This window comes from Sitophilus oryzae, unplaced genomic scaffold, assembly GCF_002938485.1.
Source record: "Sitophilus oryzae breed Bouriz unplaced genomic scaffold, Soryzae_2.0 scaffold_1909_pilon_pilon, whole genome shotgun sequence".
Taxonomy (NCBI): domain Eukaryota; kingdom Metazoa; phylum Arthropoda; class Insecta; order Coleoptera; family Curculionidae; genus Sitophilus; species Sitophilus oryzae.
This window is the reverse complement of record NW_022146623.1, coordinates 24,979-34,688: the sequence shown is the minus strand read 5'-3', so window position 1 is coordinate 34,688 and position 9,710 is coordinate 24,979. Positions and strand designations below refer to the sequence as shown.

General features: G+C 30.8%; 1 long non-coding RNA gene across 1 annotated transcript; it reads left to right on the top strand.

Annotated features, from left to right (window-relative positions):
* Positions 1–7,958: 7,958 nt before the first annotated feature.
* LOC115883475 lies at positions 7,959–9,215 on the top strand. The gene is made up of 3 exons (XR_004050388.1): positions 7,959–8,133; positions 8,860–9,033; positions 9,091–9,215. It is a non-coding gene; the product is annotated as an uncharacterized LOC115883475 (long non-coding RNA).
* The last annotated feature ends 495 nt before the right edge of the window (positions 9,216–9,710 follow it).

The following is a 9,710-nucleotide window of genomic DNA, read 5'->3' as shown; positions in this document are numbered from 1 at the left end:
AGCTGATGAAGTAAACAAAAGTCCGCCCGTAGGCTGATCTTTTATAGAAGGCATTGTTCTGGCACTGATTGACACTTCAAACGACCAATGGGAGCTGTACTAAATTTAAAATTGACAGCTGTTTGAATTTTGTACAAATCTGATTGGTTCTTTTGTCGTGTCGCTGGCGACAGTCGCAGTTCTGAGAACGGGGCTTTAAGCTCCGTTCTCAGAACAACGTCGTGTCGCGGGCGACACAGTTTGACATTTCAAACAACCAATGGGAGCTGTACTAAATTTAAAATTGACAGCTGTTTGAATTTTGTATAAATCTGATTGGTTCTTTTGTCGTGTCGCTGGCGACAGTCGCAGTTCTGAGAACGGGGCTTTATACAGTGGAAAAATTTGCGGTAAACAGGCAGTTCTAAAAAGTTTTCGAAAAATATACAGGGAAATTTAAAAGAAAATGCACGATTTTCACCATCATCTTTTAGCGAAAAAAAAAACTCATAGACGTGTTCCTGGGGTCGAAATATACCACCCCTGAAAATATTTGCACTTATTTAAGACTCACCCTGTATATTTAAGTGGGCCGAAAAACGCTCTTTACCATCTTTTAACGGGAGATGCGCTAATATCTCACCGACACTTTACGACATCGTCGATTGATTTCCTTTTTACTTATTATTATTTTTTTTTTCTCTACTTTCGATTTTTCGAAATTAGAAAAAAATAAACAGCTAAAGGCAAGAAAATATTATTTATTAATCAACGTTATTTTATAGTGACCTAAGCCCTCCCAAAAGACTTGAGCCCCCTAAAAGTGTGTGTCTAGTTGCGCCCCTGCACCCATTTCATTTTAAAGAATGAAATGGGTGCTTTTCATCCATTCATTAACCCTACAAGGATAAAACTGCAATTTTTAGAATGTTTATTTTGTTGTATTTTTTTGTTATGTTTATATTATTTTGTAAGTTTAATGTTAATAAAAAATGTTAAATAATAAATACGGATATTTTTTTTAATTCATCTACGGGATACTTCAACACATCTAATACGGATATTAATTTTATTGATCTGGCGATTGAATGTCGTCAAGTAAATAATATATATGAATAAGTAATAATTATTATTAGTAAAAGTATTTTAGGAAACGCATAAGAATTTATAAAATACTAAGATACTAAAAAAATCTATACTAATATACAGGGTCCGGCAATAGTGCGTCGGGCATCTGTAGCTCCTAGAATAAAAAACTTGAGAATTTTGTTTTAGTGCAAACCTAAGGTATGTACCAGGATGTATTTCAGGAAAATATTTTAACTTCTATAGGGTGGCTCAAAAAAGTGTGAGCGGACCTGGATGATTTTTAAAAATGGAACACCCTGTATATTATTGCATTTTGGCTTCCTTTCAGATCACTTTTACATAACCTAAGATATAAATAAATATATTTCCATAGTTTCAGAGATATTACAAAAAATAAATCAAAAATATATATTTTCAGCCTTTCTTAAAAAATTGAAATTCAAGATACCAGAACTGTTCTGAAATCAAAACGATATTAGATTATTTTTTAGATGGTCTGTTCTTACTTTGTTATAAATATGGTGTAATTCATAATTTCGGGATGTCTAATATTCTACGCCAAACTTTCTAAAATATAAAATATTTTTTATATGCTTTTTAAATGGAATACCCTGCAGGCTATTTTTTATTAGATGGAGAGTTTAAAAATGAACATTTTTGTATTAGAGTATTTCAAAATTTTTAACGGTTTCGCAGATACACGCAGTATTATTTCATATGGCGCTTTCAATGCTAAAATACGAGAGAAAAATTATTGGGTGGCTTTGATAAAAAATTTACCATGGAAATGCCATATGAAACATAAAACCGCAAATATCTACGAAACCGTTAAAAAGTTTGAAATACTCTAAGCATAAAAAATGTTCATTTTTAATTCTCCGTCTATTGAAAAAAATAATATACATGGTTTTCCATTTAAAAAAAACGAAGAAAATTATTTTATATTTTAGAAAGTTTGTCGTATAAAGCGAATATCCTGTATAATAGTGATTTTCATATTTATAGTAAGCAAGTACAGACCATCTAAAAAATACTTAATATAGGCGGTTTTCAGAACAAAGTTCTTGTGATTTTTATATGATTTTTAAGAAGGGCTGAAAATATATTTTGATTTATTTTTTATTATCTCTGAAACTATCAAAATGTATTTATTCATATCTTAGAGTTATGTAAAGTGATCGGAAAGGAAGCCAAAAATGTAATAATATAGAGGGTGTTCCATTTAAAAAAAATCATCCAGGGCCACTCACACTTTTTTGAGCCACTCTATAGAAGTTAAAATATTTTCCTGAAATACATCCTGGTACATATATACTTCAGGTATACACTTAAACAAAATTCTCAAGTTGTTTATTCTAGGAGCTACAAATGCCCGACGCACTATTGCCGGACCCTGTGTGACTGACATACTGATTAATCACGATCCTACTCAAACCACTCAACGTAAAGAAGCTCAATTTTGGCACATGGTATAAAGAATACAAGGTATGATATTGCGCAGGTTGGTCGCTACGTCACAGGTGATAACAGGCGCTATTGGTCAGCACGCTCCGCGCGCCAGTTCAAATCGTCAAGATATTGTTATAAACCTGTTTTTTTGTTTATATACCGTCATTGAATTATCGCTAAGCAAGTTACTGTGGAGCAGAAGTGCGTAAAGGAGTCGGGCTAGAAGCGAGAGACCCGAGTTCGAATCTCGGCCGGGACATAACTTTTATTTATTTTTTAAATACTGTTGTATTCTATAGTTTATTTTTGTAGTATGTGCAAAAACTATTTATTCCGTTATTAATATAAATTGATTGTTAGTACAATACCTCATTTAATATAAAATAATATTCTACTTTTTGAAATGTATCGGGCCCTAATTGAACCTAAAAGTAATATATTTTTAGTGATATACCATATTGTAAATTATTTAATATTTCAGTCACTTAAAAAGTTAATTTGCATTGAATAATTGCCTACCATTAAAGGAAATTTGAGCTATATAATCCTTGATGGGCATATTCCTGGGTATGCAAATACTTCCTTTAAAATTTTGGGTGTCGCTCAACCGATTTATTCTCAAAACCAGAAACATCTACATATAAAAAGAAGCACAGGTCACTAATTATAATAAATTTCACCCATGGTGTATTACTTCCACTAATTATAATAAACTTCACCCTTAGAATTACTTCTATCACAATTACAATACGTTCATTCATTGGCATTTTCTACTTTTCGATGTGAAACAATAAACTTCCCAACATTTTTAAATGATGTAACAATTCCTCTTGTGGTTACTTTTCCATAGATATCCTCAACTCTGTCCTCATGTGAATTCAGAGGCAATGAAATGATGTAACAATTCCTCTTATTAATTTACTTTTCCATAGATATCCTCAACTCTGTCCTCCATGTAGATTCAAGAGGCAATGAAAATGAAAATTATTTACCATAAACATCGCAAACTAAAAACCTAATAAACAATTTTATACCGAATATAGAAATAAATTTAGTATTCTTACCTATCGTCCAAATCCATGTTAATAGATAATTATTATTTTAAATATATTTTTGGAACTGCTGGTTTTTAGTAATTATTAAATTAAACGAACTAAAAGTCTTAAAATAAACAATTCTTAACCATAACCAGAGCCATAACCCCAAAAAAATGCAGATCTCCTGTCAACTTTCTTTTTTTTATTTATTCATTATTTTCCTGGTGACGTCACAGGTGGTATGCGCGAACTGAACGAAATTGGAGCCGCTATCGATCATACCTTGTATTCTTTGTACCATGATTTTGGCATACAGGTTGATTCTAGAGTGTAGAGGTTCGATAAGAAGGGATTTTTCGAAATTCCAGTTTCAAGAGGGTGAAACCACTCCTCAAATATTACAATATTTTTTATTTAAAAAACGGTAAAGTTTCCGAAAAAACGTTTAAAAAACGTATATTTTATTTTGTTTTTTTACATATTTTAAGATTTTTTAAAAATGTATACAAGGTGTTTCGAAAAATCTGGTCATTGATTAATCACGATCCTACTTAAAGCGCTTGGCGTAAAAAGCTGATTTTTGGAAAACAGATTGACTTTAGGGTGTAGAGGTTCGATAAGAAGGGATTTTTCGAAACTCGAGTTCTAAGGGGGTGAAACTATCCCTTAAATATTAAAATATTTTTTATTTAAAAACCGGTGAGTTTTTCGGAAAAACTCTTAAACACGTATATTTTATTTTGTTGTTTTATATATTTTAAGATTTTTTATAAATTTATACAGGGTGTTTCATAAAATATGACCATTGAGTAATCACGATTCTGCTTAAACTGCTTGACGTTTAAAGCTGATTTTTGGCAAACGGATTGACTGTGGGGTGTAGAGGTTCAATAAGGAGGGGTTTCTGGAATCTCAAATTCCAAGAGGGTGAAAACGCTCCTCAAATATTACAATATTTGTTATTTAAAAAACGCTTAGTCTTTCGGGAAAACGCTTGGACAAGCATAATTTATTTGGTTTTTTACATATTTTGAAATTTTTTAAAAAATCATACAGCGTGTTCCAAAAAGTTGGGTAATTTCTTAACCACGATTCTGCTTAAACTGCTTGACGTAAAAAGCTTATTTTTGGCAAACGGATTTTTCGAAAGTCAGATTCCAAATTCCAACGAGATGAAACTACCCCTCAAATATTACCAAGTTATACATATAATAATATCGCCATATATTTTTTTCTCATGCTGACGCTGTTTTTTTTTCGATCATATTGTACTTCAAATTGATGAAAATACGTATTTTGTATCGTATATCTGTATTTCAAACACTTGTATCTGAAATAAGTCACATCTCTGTTCATGCCAATTTAATGTTCTCTTTGAAGAAAAATATACACCCAATTGACGCATTATTATAACATAACAAGTATCGAAAAATAAATTTATTGCATGTATTTACCTTCTTGATTATTCAGCAGCATTAACTACTACTTCTAATATGAACTTCAATAAATTATACTCTGAAGTACTAATAATAATAAATAATAATATGGATATAAGATATTTATGACCTAGTCATATGCCTACTATATTATTATCAATTAAGCGAACAAAATTTTAATATTTAGCCCTTATTATTATCCCTTTTGTGATAAATAAAAATCTCCATTAAAAATTAAAACACATTTGTAAAAATACTTATTGTAATTTAAATTTTTAATATCAGTATGAAAACTATGTAAAAGAACTGAAGTTAATCTTTGGTATAAATAAGAATGGGATTATATATTGTCGGAATTAGCTAATAATATACAGGTGGGTGGTATTTAGTTAAACCAGGGATATTATAATTGTTAGAGTTATGAGCAATAAGATATCTTTGCGTATACGTCACAAATAGAATTGTATTTATAAGGAACTAATTTGGGGGTAATTGTCACTTTATTTTTTGGTGTTAAACAACCAAGAACTACTTGCTGAAGATGTTGCGAATTGTATTACTGACATTTGTCTTGGTTTCATGCGGTTACTGCAGTGTGCTGAGATGTGACTTGATAGTAAGTATATACCATAGTAAAATTAAATTTATTTTGTCCATAATCATACAATACAATTATTGTGTTAAAATAATTAATTTTTAATCTAGGAGCCTTGGAAAAATATATTTGATTGTCTAATGTTTTTCGTGGCCGGTTAAAGGATGCCCAAATCGTATTTTTAATCATAACTTTTTTTTCAAATGGAACGAGGATGGCTCATTAGCATATTTAGAAAAAAACATTTTTTTACAAATAATTTGGTACCACATGCATACTTGGTATTTCGACTCAAATTGTCGTTATATTTATGGCCTTGGCACTTAAGAATGAAATCTAAATACTATTTTTAAGCAAAATTGTCAAAAATTGACCTATGATACCTATATATATATATCACTGTATTCAGAATGTAATTTTTTATCAAATAAAGTAAAAATACTGAGGGTGCCATTTAAAAATCAATCAACAGCATTTCGAGTGGAACAGGAAGTGAACGAAATTAATTGAATACGCCAACCAATCCTGATTTATGTCATATACTATATATACATACTTATGTATACATACCAAATCTCGTTTTTTTAACTGAATAAATAAAAAAGTTATAGGAATTATAGGGTGAACCGGTTTTGAAAAACACCCTATATATCTACGTGTCTTTTTTTAAAGTACAGTGATAGAACTGATTACCAACAATAACGTTTAGACAAAAAAATGTTTTTCAAATATGTTAATAAGCCACTCTCGTTCCATTTGAAAAAATTGAGATATGATTAAAAATACTATTTGAGCATCTTTTAACCGGCCAGGATAAGACACTAAAAACATTAGACGATTAAATCTATTTTCCCAAGGTTCCTTAAAAATTAGTGTTTTTGGCCATGGCACTCTGGATTAAAATTTAAAATACAATTTTGTTTTAAGCAAAAATGTCAAAAGTTGACATATGATATGTCTTTCTATTCAGAGAGTCACTTTCTATCGAATAAAGTTAAAAATAATACCGAGGGTGCCATTTAAAAATCAAAAGTTGCAGTCATTTCCGTTGAAACAGGAAGTGACCGAAAACAATTGAATACGCCAATCAATGGTTAATATATGTCATATATTACTATAGGAAATATCGTTTTTTTTAACTGAAAAAATAAAAAAGATATAGGGGGTGAGCCACTTTTTAGACACACCCGATATACTACTATACGAATGTTCTGATATCAAAATTCATCAAATATTACAGTGGGTTTAAATCTATAAGAAAAAATAAGGGTATACATCAACGGTACACTGTCAACTTCCGGATTTGCCACCATATTGCAAATATTTTTCATTAGGGACACTCTGTATACTCGGTTCAACTAGGGACATTTTGTATTTTGTATACTGAGCAAACACAAATAATTAGTAATGAAAAATACGATTATTATAAAATATTTCGAATACAAAAAAGGTAATTTTCTATTGAACAGTTTTTAGTAGAGCTTTGGATGTGCGGAAAATGTACTCTAAAAATGATAAACTATGACATTATACCATACGATCGAAAAAAACGGCGTCAGCGATGGCTATGAAATGAAGATCGCTGTCATTTTATATGTAAAATTATATGGGGGGGGGGATCATCGATCGTCATTTCCAAGCCAACTGGACGCCGTTTTCATCATACGGCAGTATTCGGAATGGTAATAAATCTTCTGGGCGAAAAAACACAGCAAAGAAAAAAAAATATAACTTTAGTGTAAAAGTAATCACAATGTTAAATTAAATCACTCTGTATATCTACCAAACTGTTTTAAAATATGCCTTATTACCACCCTGTATATATTTTTTACTTTATTTTTAGGATCCACACAGTAAAGAAAACGAACTCTGTTGGAGACAGTTGCTTTACAAGATCTACTACCCTCAGATAAATAGCGATTCGTCGAAAGTGTCCTCAATACAACCACGAAACTCTGAAGCCAGTAATTACCTTATGGATTACCTAAGAAGTTCCAAAATGAGCGGTAAAAGGAATCCAGACATCATGAAGTACATCACTGATTATAGCCAAGCAAAAGAAACCAACTAAACCCATCAAAATATCAAAATAAAGTCATTTACCATTTCATAATTATCTTTTGTTATATTAAAAAATTACTAATAAGAACTTTAGCAAACGCGGTTGTGAGTTTTTAATGTTTTGTATATATTAATACCCTATAAACAAGGTTAATACTGTATTTATATTTATAGCCATTAAAGAATTTAAAGCCAATTCAAAAATATACGTTACCGCTTATTTGTGTATAGATTTCTGTAATTTACAGAGCATATACTCCACCTAGCGGCAATTAGGAACACCAAAGTACAATTTGTCATGAATCTTTTCTCTGATTGGCAGTATTGAATAACATAGCCTCTTCTAAAAATGGTAGCATTTGATTACATTATTTTGTGAATGTTTGTGAGATAAAAGGGTGTGTATGCAAGTGTGTTTCGTGTTTAAATAGTGAAATGTGATTGTGTTCCTTCTATAATTAGTGCAATAGGATCGTTATCTCCAGAGGTATTTATATAAATTTACTATCTTATCAAGTACTGTCACCCATTTATCTTATCAACTTTCTTTTGTATTCATTTATATTTAATTCTTAATAAGTACCTATTGTACGTAATAAAACAAGTACATTTGTGTAGTATTTGTATACACACATGAGCAAATGATAATAGACCTTATCATAATATAGTTAATTTATAATTTCATCTAGGTCAAGATCAAGAAAATTAAGCTTTTTAAACACAGAAACACTGCTCTTAAACGTAGATTTAAGTAAAACATCTCGAAAGTGTGTATTTCTTCAAAACATCCCTTTAAAGGGCCAGAGAGTAAACATTTGGCGACCTAATTATAGACTGTATCGCCCATTTTATAGAAATGTGTGGGTGTTGTATTCATATTGATTAAGAAACTTCATTTATATATTATAGTCATTTTACGTTCACTGGTTTGTTTACGCTGGGTGACTCAATTTTCGATGTGATTAAGATTTTACTACGCTTTTCATCTCTAAAAATATCTATATCCACCTTCAAAAATATCACTGAACAAATTTTACACATAAAAATATTAGTCAATGATTTTCAAAGGAAGTAGTATACTGATATGAGCTAATATTTATTTTGCATCAGTGTGTATTCAGCTGTACACAATTTAAATATTATAGTGGTTTAAATGTTATAAATTTAATAAAATTATATATCTTCTTTAATTTGTTTCCTTTTTTCTATCTAGGATTTAAACATGTATCCAATTCAGGTTGCTGTAGCTACCTACCTCTTCATATGCATTATCTCTAGTATAGTAGCCCAAGTGCCTCAAAGATTCACTGCCCAAAACCCGTGCACTTCCAAATCAACTTGCCAAGAATGTATTCAGACTCCTTCGTGTGCATGGTGCTATGATCCTGTAAGTTTTAACTCAATTCTGTCTAAATATTCATTCAAATTGACTAAAATCTTTTAGGAATTTAGTGGTAGTGCTCGATGTTTCCAACCGTCATTCCCTATAGCCCCCAAAGATCAGTGCAAGGAAGAGTTTGTGTTCAATCCTGATAACACAATGAGTGTTATTAGTAATTTAGAGCTTTCAAAATTATTAGAAGGCAGGCAGCAGTGGATACCATTGGGGGAGTCGGTTATGAGGTGGTTGGAATAATACAGGAGGTGGGGCTCTGTGCTATCCATAAAGTGGTAGGAGGTGGAGGTGCATTGGTGGTGGTGGACAGATCGTTCAAGTTGCGCCACAAAGATTGAAGTTACAGTTAAGAGCAAGTAAGTTATTTTCGAGGTTATTTTGCCTTTGGGTGGCAGAATCTCAAAGGAGAACGGTGGTTTGTCTTGAAGTAAAATTGTGTGATCATATTTTTAGTTAATTTAAAGCATTTTTTTTTTAAAATTATATAGTTTTTTAGATATTCATAAAGTTACACATCAAATTTGTGTTTTTTGTAATGGAACACACTATATATTAATTGATTTTCAGTTCTGGGAAAAAAATAAAGGTGAGTTTGATTAGAGAAACATATTACTAAAATGTAAAGTTTTTAACATAATTTAACATTTTCTAAAAGTGAAGAATAAATT